This window comes from Canis lupus, chromosome 25 (assembly GCF_048164855.1).
Source record: "Canis lupus baileyi chromosome 25, mCanLup2.hap1, whole genome shotgun sequence".
NCBI lineage: Eukaryota > Metazoa > Chordata > Mammalia > Carnivora > Canidae > Canis > Canis lupus.
In genome coordinates this window covers 12147215-12164332 of record NC_132862.1, presented here as the reverse complement: position 1 = coordinate 12164332, position 17118 = coordinate 12147215, and positions in this window count along the sequence as shown.

Sequence of the window (17118 nt, the reverse complement as noted above, 5' to 3'; positions counted from 1 at the left end):
GGGCGAAGAGCAATCGCGGTATGACACCTCTATGCAATTATATGAAGCTGTTAAAAACGGTAACTATTCAAACTGTTTAGCAATAGAGAGGATGTTTACATAACATTGTAAATGCAAAGATAAAGCAAAATTGTATCTATGGTAGCAGTTTTTCACAAATTGTGTACAAAGAAAGATGAAGACTGGCAAAGAATAGAAAAAAATAAAGATTTGATACTTTGGGTGATTTACTTTGGTTAATGCTTTTCTTTTCTGTTTCCTTTGCTGTTATTTTTCTCTTATCCCAAAGTTAAATGATTTTTTTAATAATACCTGATCGATTTGTTGGCAAATATTCAATGCAGCTGAATGCTATTATTCAGTTGTTTATGAATCATTAATTTATTCAACAAATATTTATTGGGCACTTACAAAAGTACCAAATACTATGGTAGGTGATAGTATTACAATGGTAAATAGAACAGAACAAATCTCACATGATAGAGAAGGAATATATATAAACAAAAGCACCAATATTTCAACTTTTAACTTCTATTCTCTAAATTTTTCCTTGCTAAGAATGAGTACTATATAATCCTCTCCAGGTAACTTTGGAGTAAAAATTCAAGCTGAGAATTGAAAAATATGGAGTCAGGTGAAAAGAAAAGGGAAGAAACATGTTAGAAAGTATTAAGCCCAATTTTGAGGCTAGGAGGACCAGAAATAGTAATAGAATGGGAACTGCTTGCTGGGTAGGACTTCCAGAGTGTGCATTATGCTTTCTCAGATGAAGTATTGATCAAAGTGCAATCTTCATGCCCATATTCTCTCAGACAACTTTAATTTCTTTCCTCTATAAGTTGGTCATTGGAGTAGAAATTAATAATGGAATGATGTGCAGGGACTCATAAAGACCATATATAGGGAAATCACAGGGATAGTGCAGTGCTCTAGGACAGCCAACAGTTGGAGGCTATAAGTACCCAAAGCCTGAAGCATCAAGAGAAAGAACAGTTACCAGAATCTGGAACAAGGGCTGTGTGGAAAGAGTCAGCTGAAAGGAGCTGTGGCCTCAGGGTCTGAGATCTGGCCAACTTGCTTCAATTTTGAAAGAAGGGAATAATTACCTTTACCTTATCCTCTTTCACCCCATTGATCTTTTGATAGTGGTACCTACTGGCCAAACTCAACCCAAAGCCAGAGAACAAGAGAGAAACTGTATAAGAAACAGTGGGGAAAAGGTAGAGAGTAGATCTGGAAAGGCAAATGGAAGATAGGCAGCATGGATGATAAGTTGACCCAACTTTACTCCTTAGCTTTGCTGTTTGACAGAGAACCTAAGACAAGTGGTCCAGCGCTGTGAAATTAATGTCCAGAAAGAGTCACTGTCATTGCACCCATTACTGGCCACATCCAATCCAAGGTCTAACTTGTCCTGAGACATTTCTGCTTTCAGGGGTAAGAAATCAGAGGAGAGACAGTTGGTGCCACATCTGTTTTTATATCCTTTGAACCCCTAGATTGGCTTCTATTCTATGAACTATCTCTATTCTATTGGCCCACATGGTAGGCTAGAAAGAATTAGGATTATTCCTTAACCTATCTTTCCAACAAAGAGCTCACTGGCAAACTCTAAAGTCTTCTTTATTACTAAAGTGTGGGTCCGAAATTATTTTAGTTTCCAATACCTTCTCAACAATCCTTCTGTCATCTAGTTATGGACATATTTTCCTTCCCTCTTCTCTTATATACATTCTGAGATGTTTCTATTAGTTCATATCAGGGTACAGAAAAGTTCATTCATCTCTGAATATCAAGTTAAAGGACATATCAGTCCATTTTAAGAATTGAAGTGATTTTAATACACTGCAAATGAGTAGAATCTGCAATAAACACAATCACTATACCCTTTTGGGAAAGGAGTAAGAACAATCCACAGCACTGACATTGTCAATAAAAATATAAAACAAAACATAAAAACTCTCTCCCCATAATTAAATGAAGGATTTGACTCCTTGAATAGGGTTTTGAGAATTAGCCACTCAGGTTGCTTGTTCCTAAATGCAACTTACAAAGCATCCACAAAGCCACAATCAAAAAACTAATTCCATCGTATAATGGGCAAGGATTTATTAAATAGGATGTAAAGAGCACTACCACAAAAAAGTGATAAATTTGATTTTCTTAAATAACTTTCATTATCAAAAGAAATTATTAAATGAGTAGAAAGATAGGCCACAGATTAGGGAAAAAAAATTGCGATACACACAGCTGACAAAGAATTGCATTTGGAATATAGAGAGAACTTTACACACCAGTGAGGAGATTAAACAAAATAATTTTTCAAAGTGGGTACTAGAGGGATGCCTGGGTGGCTTAGCAGTTGAGTGTCTGCCTTCGGCTCAGGGCATAATCCCAGGATCCTGGATCGAGTCCCACATCGGGCTCCCTGCAAGGAGCCTGCTTCTCCCTCTGCCTATGTATCTGCCTCTCTCTGTGTGTGTCTCTCATGAATAAATAAATCTTTTTAAAAAACAAAGTGAGTACTGGACAGATGGACACTTTATGCACACACACATACAAGACCAATAAACATATGAAAAGGTGTTAAATAATACTCAACAGGGAAATGTCTCCGAAGTGGAATTTAGGAATATATCATCAATCTTTCACCAGAATAGTAACATTTTTTAAAGACTGATAGTACCAAATGGTGGTAAAGATATGGAGCATGTTGAATCTTTTATACTACTAGTTGGAATGTACACTGGAACAATCACTCTGGAAAATTACTTGGCGGTATTTATGAAAACTAGTCATATGCCTGCCCTATGACCCAGCATTTCTGTACCAAAGTATGTATTCAGAAGAAATGAATGCAAAGATCCACCAAAAGATATACTCAAGAATATTCATAGCAGTTTCATTCACGAGAATTCCAAACTGGAAACAGCCCAAACACCCAACAAGAGAATGGATAAATAAGCACTGGTATATTCACATAATGGAATATTAACTCAACAGTAAAACAAAATAAGCTATTACATGCAACAACATGGATGAGTCTCACAGACATTATATTGAATGAAAGAAACAAAACACAAAAGAGCATGTAGTACAGGGTTCACTTAGGACTCACTTCATGAAGCTGAAGAAGAGGCAAAACTAATCAATGGTTATGGAAACTCAGCTAGTGGTTACCTCTTGGAGTGGGAGTATTGCCTGGGAAGCAGCACAGGGAAACTTCTGGCACGCAGAAAATATTTTCTGTCTTCATCAGGGTGGTCACAACAGGTGGATACGTATGTAAAAATTCACTGAGCTATATATTTACAATCAGTGCACTTTCTGCTTATTACTATGTATATGGTATGCTTCAGTTTTCAAAAGTAAAAATGATCAGGACCCACTGCCCAAACTTCCTCAATCAGGATAGCCTCGTGTGGGTTTAGCAAAATTAAAATGAATGCACTTTGCAGTTCCCTCAAGTGGAACTCTAATATGACAGACCACCACAAATTCCAAGGGTAATTGAATTGACTCAATATTCTTTCATAATGAAATTCCTCAAGTTTGGATTTAGTTGAGAGCACAGAGAGACTCCAAAGGAGCTGTTAAGAAGGATGGTTGAACAAGCTATTTCATTCTTTCTCAACATATTTTTTAATGAAATAGGTATTTGAATACCTATTTTTAAATGAAGTAAGTATTTCAATAGACCAGTTAGGTAGGTCAATGGAGATCCATTATCGTCAAATAAACTAAATCCAGTACTCAACAATAGGAAAGGATGAGAAAAAAAATTTTTGAAGGTGCTTTGTGCTCATTTGCAGCCAAATTCAATAGCTTTCATGCAGAAACCCAGGGGAGTTTTTATTGAATTCAATCCCTGAATTGTTTCTAGCTAACGGGCTCACTTCTATTTACAGCATTATTTTCTATTAAAGGACAAGCCTGGAAAGTCAAAGAATTTAGAGCTACTGTTTCACTTGAATAATCAACACTTCCTAGGCTTGCTTTTATCATTCTCTCATAAAAGGTTGGAAATCAAACTGACTGCTTTTTATCAGCTGAGCTGAGACTTTCTAGGAACAGGGATTTACATACATATATAGAGATGGTAACTATAAAAATGTAATCAGCCATGAGAGGAAGCCAGTTATGGTCCTATAATGGAAACAACTGGAACCAGTGGCCTTCTCACACCGAAAGATCATAAGAAAGAGGCTCCGTTACAAACCCAGCACTTCTCCGTGTGAGCAGATCTCACTTGTAGATATTTTGACCCTATGATGCAACCAAAATATTTGACATAAAGTAACCTTCTAAATTCTGAAATGATTTGAGGTTAAGTGAGCAAATCTCAAGGTAAACTACCTGTAGTCACTCACTGATCTAGGAAAAAAACAAGTAATAATTAAAAAAAATAATAATCAAAATTTGAGTAAGATTTTGTTTATTCCAGAATCCATAGCCTTGCTACTAAACTCTAAAGACAAAAAAGAAAAAAAAAAATCCCACCCCATCACTTACTTTGAGGGAGTCATCTAGGTCTTTATACCAAAGCCCTCTTTTTTGTATTTAAGAGAATTATACCATTATAAATTGCAATCAAACCATGAGTTCAAGTGACCTTTCAGAAGTAATATTCAAAAGCCCCAAGAGGACATATATCAGGACTTCAGATCCTGTGTTTAAAACATACGATGGCTTTTACATTAGTTAGCTGTCAAGGCCCTGAAACTAAAACTCAGATCTGATCATTCCCAGACTAATACTTTCTCAGTCTACTACAAGGACCCTCCCTCCAAACATCCCCACAAAAGATCTTAAAATTTTTTCCACATTAAAATATGAAGAAGTATCTGGAATAAAGAATTTATTAGGCTACCATCCATTGTTATACCTGGTCACTCTGAGGAGAACAAATCATCCCTGAGGTAATTGAGGGCTATTGTCTCCAAAAAGTGGGTGTCTGCCCCTCTTGAAAGCATTGAGAATGGCTGCCATCAGGAAGGTGACCCAAGGAGCTCCATCGTCTGAGGGAGATGTTACGATCAAATCTTTTTTGTTCTGCGAATCTAAAAAGAGATACCACCAGACCCTCATGAGAGAAACTAGAAGGAAAAGCATCTGGGTTCTGGTAAATCTTGCCCTGTGGTCTGAAGCAGGGTGTGGCTATGGTCCTGAAGGTTCTATGTACTTGAACAGAGAAGAATTTCCGTAAATGGTCACTGAGTCTGTGCCAAGTAGCTATAACAGAAGACCCAGTTAGATGCTATTGTATCTTAATAATGTTATTAGTCTTGCTAGACAATTACCACTATTACTACTACCACCAGTCCTACTTGTTCTAGATGGTCTTCTGGCAACCCAGAATCACCACCACTTTCTTGTAAGATCTCAGTGGAGGAGCCAGGAGCCACATTTTCCAATATCCCTTCCTGTATGGTTCTCAGTTTAGCATCTACTAATAAGAGATACTTGAAGATACGGATTTGAAAGGTAGGAAGGGAAAAGCCACTATTCTCCAGAGACAGCTGCAAACAGGTTTGAGCTTCTCTAAGCAGCTTTCAAGGAAGCTTTTAAGATCCCCCTCTTTAATGCTTCAGACTGATAATCTTGCTGGAAGATTCCTTGACCTTTGTTCCCACAGTCTTTCTAAACATTGCTCGAAACTTTAATTTCCTTATTAATTTTTTTTTGTATTTAAAATACTTAAAGTGGCTTATGTTTTCCTGACTGAACCTTTACATCTCAAAATTCTGAGACGAACTACCATAACATTGTGAGGTGGTAATGTTATCATCTTCCTTTACAAAACAATTATATAATCTAATCGCATTGTTCATGATAGTTATGTTCTATAAAGTCATCACAAACACTGAGTTTGTGAATACTGAACCATTGTTCAGTGAGCCTTGGTTATGACCAAGACCGTTTTCATCAACCAATCAATGTATAGTACTTTGTTTTGTGTGTGTTTCTGTTTAGAGACACCTTATTTAACATATATTGTCGCTTAATTAACATCGAACTCCTGGCTAGCAGCACTATAACTCAAGCCTGAATGAAACTTAACTGACCCACTATTTTTCTCCAGAAAGCATATCACAGCCTTCTAGCCCTTAGGAACACTAGACTTCAGCGTTATACTTGAGAGCCATTTAAAATAGCAAAATCACTAACAAAAATGAAAAAGAAAAGGCACTAATAGACTACAAAAGGACATTTGTTTCCATGATAACAGCTAGAACAAGAAGGCAGAGTGTCACCTTGTTGGGTCTCAGCTGGAACGTGCACTTAGGGTGATTCAAAATTTACATTGTTCTGTGCATGTCCACAAATAACCATAAGTGTACTGTGAGTAGGGATGCCTGGGTGGCTCAGTCCCATAAGCATTTGACTCATTATTTCCACTCAGGTCATGATCTCACAGGTTCTGAAGTTGAGCTGTGAGTTGGGCTCTGTGCTCAATGGAGAGTCTGCTTGAGATTCTCTCCTCCTACCCCCCTTAAATAAATAAATACTTTAAAATTTTTTTTAAAAATAAAAGCACTATGAGTATTGATTTGGGCATTACAAATACATTTTATCAAGTAAGTGAATTTGCAAATATGGAATCTGCAAATAGTGAAGATCTACAATATCTAAGAAATCAAATGTCCATATTGACACATTTTGTCAGTGACAGAATTAGGAACAGAATCTCTGCCTTCTGTTTCCATGCTATTGTCTGCCCTTCATAATTTAGGTCCTCTCATCTAGATCCTCTCTTCTTTTTTTACTGCATCTTGTAGGACCAAAAAAGCAGGGATTACTATGTTTCTAGCTTAAGAAAGGAATTTATAACTCAAAATTACTCTGAAAAACAAGAACAGAAACAAAAGAAAGTCATCCAAGATGCACTGGCTGGGAAAGTGTGTAGAAAGCTATCCACGGTGCTACAAGTTTATGCAAACTTTTTCACTGTTCAGTCAAGGATATAACAAAGAGGGACGCCAGGGGGGCTCAGTGGTTGAGTGTCTGCCTTCGGCTCAGAATCGAGTCCCACATCGGGCACCCCACAGGGAGCCTGCTTCTCCCTCTGCCTGTGTCTCTGCCTCTGTGTGTGTGTCTCTCATGAATAAATAAAATCTTTAAAAAAAATTTTTTTTAAAGAATATAACAAAGAAATTGCAAAGAAGCATGAATGAATTAATGCCACTAGCCCAATCACTGACCCATATTTCTCAAAGTGTCTAGTTTATTCTGATCTATTAGTAGAAGATATACACATGGAACAAGTTCTCCTAGCAGAAAGGGAGCGAATTGACCAGAAATTCCCTAAGCCCATCCAGAAAAAAGGCTGGTGGACTGTGGTTCCCCTTCACACCACATATAAAAAAAATCCATACGTTACACACAAGTGCTGCAAAGCCAAAACACTTTTACTCATAATGTGTTGTCTCCCTCTTTCTCTAATCAAAATAAAGCTTTAGCATTTTTCATCAGCTAATAACACGGTGGTTAACAAAACATCTATGGAATTATCCTATATACTTTAGAATTTCAGGGAACTGTTTTTAAGGGTCTGGGGTCAATTACACACATAAAGTATTTAAAACAGGTTGTATTCCAACTCCCTAATACCTGAATACTAAAAGAGATGTTGTATTTTGAGCTAAAAGCATTTAAAACCTGTGAAATGCAATGGGATGAATCTGTCCAGAACCAAAAGAAAACCTATATTTATAGCAGCTGATTTATTTGGTTGATATACAGTATGTGCTGTGGTTTATAATTTTTAAGGCATGTGAACTGGGACACATTAGATATTACAGAAAGAGTGAGTTGATGATTTACAAGACTTCATATCAGGCCTATTGACCTTCTCAATAAGAAAGGTTGGTGGTCGTAACAGCCCTGAAAAATGCAGCCCTCGGGAGTCAATTTAATGTAGAATAAACTCTTTAACAACCAGCAAGATGGCCATATCAGCTGCTCCATCTGCAGATTATGCTGCTGTTGTGAAAGCAATTTTTAATAAAAAATGCATAGGACTTATTTTTTAAAACATATGCTCCCCCTACCAAACCAGCAGTTTCTTCCACATAAGCACCCTTGCACTATAGTAATAATATTGGGTATAAAAACAACAAAATGGCGGGGCTAGGGCCCCTCCCTTATGAAAAGAACACTGGCAGCAATTTACTCAGCGCCCTTCTAAAAATTAATCACGGGTCACAAAACAAAGATGTACCTGTGTACCCTTTGTTCTGCTTAACCACGGTCATCTCATCCTCGATGCAAACAGTATTAGTCCATGTACAACCCAATATAATCAATAAATGGACTTAGCAATTGGTGATGCTTCATGTTAACACCCTCACACGGAAGCTGATCTTTTGAGAACCAGATGTCTCACTTAATTACCAGAGTCATATGTCAAGGGAATTCCCCAAACAGTCAATCTAAACATATCTCAAACACAGTAAATCAAGGTAGGGAAAAAAAAAATCTACAACTGTTCTTCCTTATTAGCACAGATTTTCTGCGAAAGCATTCACCTTTATACCACTGGAATTGAAAGATAAAAAGGGGATGCCACTTGCTTGATTTTTGAAGCTGTTTTTTTTCATTTTGTTTTTATTTTTCTATGGCATTCCATAAGTGATTAGTTAAAATCACTCAGGGAAAGAAGAAGAAGTCAAGCTTTATTTGTGTCCCTGGTCCTCTGCAGTAGTTGGGGGAGACTGAATCTATAAACAACAGTAAAGGGTTGGGATACAGAGTGAAAAATTGATGGAAAACATAATCTGTCATCTGTCTAGCAATTAGTTTGGTTGAATCTTTTGATATTGTCAGTCATTTTAATGATAGAAACAAACCTTACCTGAACTCTCTTTCAAAGTTTTTCTTTTGTTTGTAAATCCCTGTGTATGTACTTCTATCTTAGAACTCATGCCATGGTATAGTGTCATCTATTTGTGTCTCTGTCTCCATATTACATTGTGAGATTGTTGACACTGTGCCATTTCTTAGTGATCTTTGTGTTATTCAAACCTACTTTAGTAGCTGGCATGTAGTAATCATTCAATAAATATATTTTGGATTGAATTAGCTATACATACGTGCATCCTTTACATACAAATGGTCTTGTGTAGTCAAACTCACTCACTGGTACTCGCTGGAGGGATTCCTGAAACTCAGGTCTCCTTTTGCAAATATCCAATTAGTCAAAATTAATCAACATTTATTCATTCAACATACCCTTATAGAGCTACTGCTGTTTGAAATCATTCAGGTTGGTTTTATGGAGGAGAAAAAGAATCTTAAGATGTTGTCCCTGCCTTCAGTAAGGCTTCATTCAGAATGGAGATATCAAGTTTAAAATCTGATAAGGTAAAGACTACAAAACATTTAAGGGTCACTCAAGAAGGCATGACCAATTACTAGGTGAATGGCATAGCTAAGAATCACCCAAAAGCACAAAGGAAACATTTTTGTAAGCTGAAGTTTGGACGATCAGGAAAAGACATACCGCAAGTGGTATTTGAGGTGGCTCATGAGAGGGAAACTTGCTGCACTTAGTAAGAATTAAAAAAAAAAAAAAAAAAAGCCTGAAAAAGAGCTGAGTCATTTGAAGGGATTCCATAACCCATCTCCAAATTTCCTCTCATCTTCATCCCATTTCCCATCAGGCCTGGAGTGGGACAGTGGCAGAGTGAGTGTTCTAAAGAAATGATAAATATGTTGGGGGGACAGGAGTAGAAAATGCATGCCATGCTGGTTGTGGGACATCTCTTTCAACCCTAAGCACTGGTGTAAACTGTCTACAATGGCTCTGCCTTCATGGTGAGTTCCTCAAGGTTGGAACTCTGTGCTCAGCAGAGCAGGGCTTCTTCCTTCAGCATGATTCTATAGCTCCCTGAGGGCTCTTCTAAAGTCTACTTTTCTACCATGAATCCGGTTACAGTCAAGCATTCAGAAAGGCAAATATCAGGGCAGCCTGGGTGGCTCAGCGGTATAGCGCCGCCTTCAGCCCAGATCATGATCCTGGAGACCCGGGATCGAGTCCCACGTCGGCTCCCTGCACGGAGCCTGCTTCTCCCTCTGCCTGTGTCTCTGCCTCTCTCTCTCAATCCTTTCTGTGTGTTCTCATGAATAAATAAATAAAATCTTAAAAAAAAAAAAAGAAAGGCAAATATCATAAAAAGTGACTTTTGAAAAGATAAAACGTATTCTAAAAATGTCTGGCTTAGTTTGCAACAATGCAGCCTCACAGATGCATTCTTAACACTTTGTGTCTGATAATAAGCCACAGGAATTGTTCTCATCTCAGTTCAACCACTTTAAATCTCCATCTCTTTCTATAAACACACACACATACACATATACACACATGCACGCATGCAGATTTCCCGGAGCAGTCATCCAAGGATCTTCAACAAATTATTATGAATCTTTGATGAAACACTAATATAAAAAAAGAGAAGAAGCGAAATTTATTTTATTTGGATGGAAATCTCCAGAATATTTTAATCCCTGTACATATGGACATATACTAATTGATATTTAAATACATGTTTAAACTTGTTCTTAATGTGGATATTACCCAAGATGGCCTGTCTGCCCAGAGAAGCCAGTCAATTTTCATGATGCAGGTTATGAGGCATTGCCTCTGGAAAAGTCTGACTCTGATCTTACTTGATTATCCAACCTTGGGTTTGAAGCCAAATTATCTTGAACCAGCACATCTTAGTCTTTCCCCTTGAAGTAATTCTAATGGCAGAGGGTGAACCTGTTCCCAAAGAGGCCTGAGGACACCAGTTGCTTTGAAGTCTCCTGTTTCACACTAAAATTTCTTGCTTAATATAAAATCAATGTTGTTGCAAAAGGTCCCACTCAAAATGAGCTGATTTGAGAGATAGTATAAATGGGCTTAAGTAAATCTTTAAAATGAGAAATATGTAGCTCCTAGAATTGCAAAAAGCCTAAAAGATATTGGGTTTTTCTTAACATTGGGAGTGATGATAACAACAATAGCTCCTTTTAATTTTTTTTCTGGAGATGCCACTAGCACAGATGGTGGTATTTTTATTAAGCTTAGATTATTCACACAGATTCCTTTTAAGGACAAACCAAAATAAAAGTCATCTCCTATTGTCTGCTCTCTACCCAACCCCAAACTATGATTTAAGGACAGAGGAACCCAAATGTACTCAAATTATTCTGAAACTATTAAAACAATAGCTGTTCTCAACAGTTTCAGTGATAGAACATGTCAGGCATGACCAAACAATTAGCAGGAATTTTACTGAGGTGTCTAGATCATATACTTTGTGTGAGGAATGGCTTATCCACTTTTGTGAGAGCTCTTTTGTGAGTATTTGTAGGTCCCTAAAGAGTGTGTGCAGCGGCTCTCCTTGGAGAATGTCATCAGTATGAGGTCTTACCTGTGTTCCTAGGGAAATCTGAATGTGCTTGAACTCTTGCCTGCAAAAATTGTGTGCACTGCAAGGCTGTTAAGATGCCCTCTTGTGTCCCTTCATACGTGAAGTCAACCTATAGCTGAAAGGCTGTTTAAATTGGTGCTGAATAGAAAATACTAGTCAAATCTACAATAGCAAATATTTTCTAGTTGCTGATTGGATGGAGTCATCATTTTGATAATACTGGGTGTGGGGATCTTAATGGGGTACCACGGCATTAAGGTTACAGTAATCCATGTTGGGTGCCATTCATTCCTACCAGGTTTGAGCATTGGCCTAATTGGGCAATTAAAGGAGATGGCAGTAGGAACAACGGCTCCTTTCCTCAGTAGATTTTGAATGATGGGTCTTAATTCCTGTGGTTCTTGTTTCAACCTCTATTTTTTTTTAAAAAAAGATTTATTTATTTATAAGAGAGAGTGGGGAATGGGAGAGAAGCAGAAGGAGAAAACTTTCAAACAGACTCCCTACTTCCCTCAAGACCCATGAGATCATGACCTGAGCTGAAACCAAGAGTCAGACACTTAACCACCTGAGCCACCCAGGCACTCCTTGTTTCAACCTTTAATGGGCCATAGTCACTATTTTAATAGGGTAAGGGGACAACAGGGGGAAGATCTTTGGTCTCTCATTTTGTCAAGTTAATTGTCAGTGTTAAAGATAATTTTATTTCAGTTTACTACTCATTGGATCAAATCATCCACGCCCATTATGGGGTACTCTAGAACATTGGGCAGTATGACCATAGGGAATTTAAGCAAGATAATAGTTTCAATGGTTAAGGTGAGGCATAACTGTTTGCCCTCTATTTATATTCTGTAACACCCCTACGAGCACAGGAGTGCCTTGCTTAAATGTAATGGGATCACTAGATATAACTATAGTTTGAGTCCCAATGTCAATTAAGGCGCATCTTTGTAGATGTTAATTTAAAGACTTTTTAAAAATACTTTATTTATGAGAGAGAGAGAGAAGCAGAGACACAGGTAGAGGGAGAGGCAGGCTCCATGCTGGGAGCCTGACATGGGACTCGATCCTGGGACTCCAGGATCACACCCTGGGCCAAAGGCAGGTGCTAAACCGCTGAGCCACCCAGGGATCCCTGTAGATGTTGATTTAAAACCTATGTTTGTAGAGGTGCAACAGCCAACTGGTACCCTTTTTATCTGCTTAGCTTTGTTTCCTTCCATTTGATGTGTTGTTTTGTTTTCTTTCCTTGTATCAAGTTGGTTTTGCTTTGGTTTTGTTTATGTGGTTACTGGATACACTTTGTGGTGTAGGAGGGGCTCTCTATTCTGCTCACATTTACAAATTTCTTCCTCCAAAGATCACCAAATCAATACCATCAGGGTAAGGGGCCCAGAAATCAGTACTTTACTAAATTTAGGAAATTGGGGTTTAAGTTCAGTTTGAATTAACCCTTTGTCATGTTGATAAGATAGAGCACTCAATAGAACCCAGAGTCTTTTGTCAGGCCATTTGGCATTTGTTTCATAGAGCAATGGTCTTCGGGCCCTTTAAAGGACTTGGGGTGAAGCACCTAGAGTTGCCTTTCAGAAAGTGTGGGTAATAGGTGTATTCCCCCAAAATCCTGAGGATCACCATCTTTTCTCATGAAAATGGCATAAGCAGCAGGAGCAAAAGAAGCATTCATAGAGTCCTAATAAGCCATCATCTTTTCAGAGTATAGACCTCAACACTCCACGTAATAACCACTCTTCCTCATGTAAGTGATCACCTGATGGGCCATATACTGCCAAGAGTAGGGTCTTCCCCCCTGAGCAGTCTACAGAACAAAGGCCAATGACTACTTGAGACATATAACCCACAATCACAGGGTAAGTCATCCCTGAGTCCAGCTGAAGTCAAGACACATAGCTTAGCCCAAGACTCATACACAGGTCTTGGCCAAAACACATAGCCTGAGGCCACTTTGAGAAAGGCTCCCATCTCAGGATATAATCTTGTCCTTAGGTACCAGTTACCAAAACTTTTAACATGGGTCCCTGAAATCTGTAACAGAGGATTGGCAGAACTTGGCAAATGCAGCATAAAGTAACACAGCTCAAAGCACACATAAGCCAGCAGGCAGCAGCTCAGTGTGCTTGCTTGCCAGTGGGCAGCAGGGCCAGTCAGCAAGCCAAAAGCAAGAGAAGACCTCCAGGTGGGGGGGCAGTCACCACCCAGACCATCCTGCTCACAATACCAATCATTTTGTGGTTGCCAGACTGTAGAAATAATCCCTCTCCCCCAGAACTGGTTCTGATGTCAAAACTGTTGATGTAACACTTGCAGGAAGAAGATACGCAAGATTCTTTATCTATATAATATGGACTTCTGGGGACAGCAGAGCAGACACCCAAGCTGGTCCTGAATGGCTTGAATAAAGGGAGGAGTGTCTGATTTTTACTATGGATAGAGAATAGAGCCAAAGTAGCACCATAGGAAGGAGTACTCAAGCTTTCTTACTGGCTTGCCCAGATGCGAGGCAAGAAGAGAAGAAAGAGGCATGGGGTTTGGAAACCTACAGTGGACAACCATCAAAAATGGAGTCAGATCCATTATTATGCCTAGCTTAAGAACTATGATTTTAATTGATTTGAAACCATTTCTTGGTGTATTTCATAATAAGCAAAGTTTTCTTCTCTCTTTACCTTGAAACAGAAATGTCTAAGGAATCTAGCCTTTGATTCCCTGAATCTCCAGTAATCTTCCTAGTGCCAGGAGCAGACATTCAACTGCACAATGCAAAAAATAAATGGTTAGGAAAAAATCTTAAGGCTTCAGCAGAATGCAATTCAATGATTTAAAATGCCAGCAGTTGATGTATCCTATTCCTATGCTAGAATCAGAAAGTTTCATTTTTTCCCCAATCAATAATTAATACAGACTTTTTATTTGGAAAGGAAAGTTTTAAAAAATCACAAATTCTGTGACCCAGAATCCGGATCCAAAAGACTACAAAAACTTTCACAGAAATAAAGAACATTGTTGTCATTAAAGTATTTGCCTATCTCAGGGCAAAAAAAAAAGAAAAAAGAAATATCATTCCAAATTAGATACACCGGTAAAGACAGACCGTCTGCAAAGAACACAAGTCATGTTTTTATGTGGTCACTGACTCAGATGGTTTTCAGCTTAATTGTTTTTTTTGTCTTTCCAGCCAACTTAAAAGACTTCTTCACAATCCATGAGATCAACAATATGGTCAATTCAATTTCGTTATTAAGACAGGCAAAAAAACAATAGATTGACTATATTTTCGGGCTGGTTGCGTTATGGGAGAGATTTCCGTCAGAGAGACATAGCAATAAATTTTCTTTGAAAGGAAATCTGGGTGGGAAAAGAAATGGCAGCGTTAGCTAATAAATGTTTCTTTTCAAACCTGCTAATGCTCTCAGATGATTTATCACTCTTTGAAAGTGTTTGGCTGCTTTACCAAGAAAAATGCATCACCCCTTAAAATTGTGTAAAAGTTTTTTCAAAGTCACATTTATAAAATGTAATACCACCTGAAACTGGCAAACTCCAAGGTGTCCAGCCAATCAATAGCTAATGGCTTGCACCAGCAAGAGAGCCTGGACGATATCCTGCTCATCCCATTTCAAAGGTGAGATTTCACATATCACATATCTCCAGACGTGGCTTCACATGCCCCTCTCAGAATGGAGTCTAACTGGTGATGGGTATTTAAATGGTCTTCACAGAAGTCTCCCCAGAGGTCGGATCTGGAGTATTCACTCCTATATGATGAGGAAAGATGAAAGAAGAACCCTAGGAGACAAGAGACTTTGGAAGACACTATTTTGAGGGCTTTTATACCACTCCCTGTGTGGTTCACAGAGAGAGAACAGCTCTGATCATCCTCAACCCCGTGGAGTCCAAGCCAGGCCTCGTGGCATGAGGCAGCCCACTGCAGTCAGATAATCCACGGGAGAGCAAAGGAGTATAAACAAATCCCTCATGCTGTGTTTTAAAATCAAAGGTAAGATTTTCAAATGAGACACTACAGCATTTGGCAGGCATGGTTGGCATGAGTAGCATCGTCAGAGGAAACTTAACCCCTCCAGATGAAACCGTTTCAGGGATCATCCACTGAAAGTTCATTGATATTCCATGGTTTACCTTTACCCCTCTTACCCCAGGTATGAGTCATCAGAAAATACACTTGGCCTTCCGCATTTTTATAAAGAGGTCACTGCTCTAGGCTGCAAGTAGAGAAGTCCCCTGGCCAGAGAGAGAAAGGAGGGGAGGGAGAGAAAGATATGAGAATGCCTGAAGTGAGATTTTAAGCAGTTAAGCTTCCCATTATTTCCTCCGCAAGTCGAAGTTGAGACATCCCTTTCCTGCTCGGTGATAATTATTGAGCACCTACCGTGTGAAAAATATGAGAGTGGGCTCTGTAGGGAATGCGCAAGCAAAAGCAAAAAAAAAAAATGATAAATGTATCATGATAAACATTAAATAAATGATCAAATGAGAGATAAAAAGACTTGCTCAAGACAGCAAAAGTAAAGAGTCGCACCACAGGATTAGTTAGTCCATTCATTGTAAATAATGACTCACCAACTCATGGCTCTTTGTTAGTTAATCCTATGGATTAGGACCTCCTATTATTATCATTCATTTTGTTGCTCCAACTGTTTCAGTTTTGGTCATTAGGAGCTCTCTTAGGTTGGCTCCCGTGTTCTTGGAACAAGCACCCCACCCCCCATCTGTTTTTGATCATTTCCATACTTGCTGGCACCACAAGACAACCCCAGGCTCAGTTCATATTTTCCCTGCATTGCCTTGGAATCAACCACGACTCCAAGGAGCCCCGGCTCCTTTTATGGGAGAACCAAGATCTTCTCAGTTAGCAGAGCTAGGAAATACATGTATGTATTCTCATCCACCCTCCCCCCCCCACACACACATCTATATTTATGTATTTATTTATCTGGATGTATATTAAAAACCACAAGTGCATACTGATATATTTGATTCCAATCCCACACCCCAAGGTTCATTTGAGCCTTCCAATTTCTTTATTTATAACATTTTCTCCAGTAGAGAGAACCCCATCTTTCATTATCTCATATCTATTTATTCATTCAATTCGGGGACATGCATAAAAGAGCCTCAGAATTGCGAGCCCCTCCCCTGGTGATGGGGAACCTCCCTACTTTTACTAACGAGATTGCAGCCTACAGTTCTCTGTGCTTTAGCCTCAAGGATCCGGTCCAAGACACCATTTCCTATAGTTACTTAGATCAGCTCTCTTCCTTCTCACCACTCTCCACGTGGGTGTGGTTTGTTAGCATTTGTATTCCACCTTGGGCTCCCTCCCCTCCCCCAGATCCTGGCTAATTTTCATCGTTTGTTCACTCTGGAAGCATGTGAAATATTGCTATGGTTCTAAGAGCTGGAGCTGTACAGAAGGACATCCTCAAGGAGTATCATTCCCCTACATCCCAGCCACCCTCTTCCCAATTTCCCTTCTTTCTTACCTTGTTCCCTCCTGCCCTGTTACAGGTTTCTTCATTTTCTGGTTTCTTTTTCCTGATTCTGCTTTGACAAGTATAAGCAAATAACTGAGCATGTCCTTACACCCACTTCTTTCTTATAGAAAAGGTGGCTCGCTACCCATATTCTTTTGTGCTTTAGTTGCTTTCCTTAACACTAG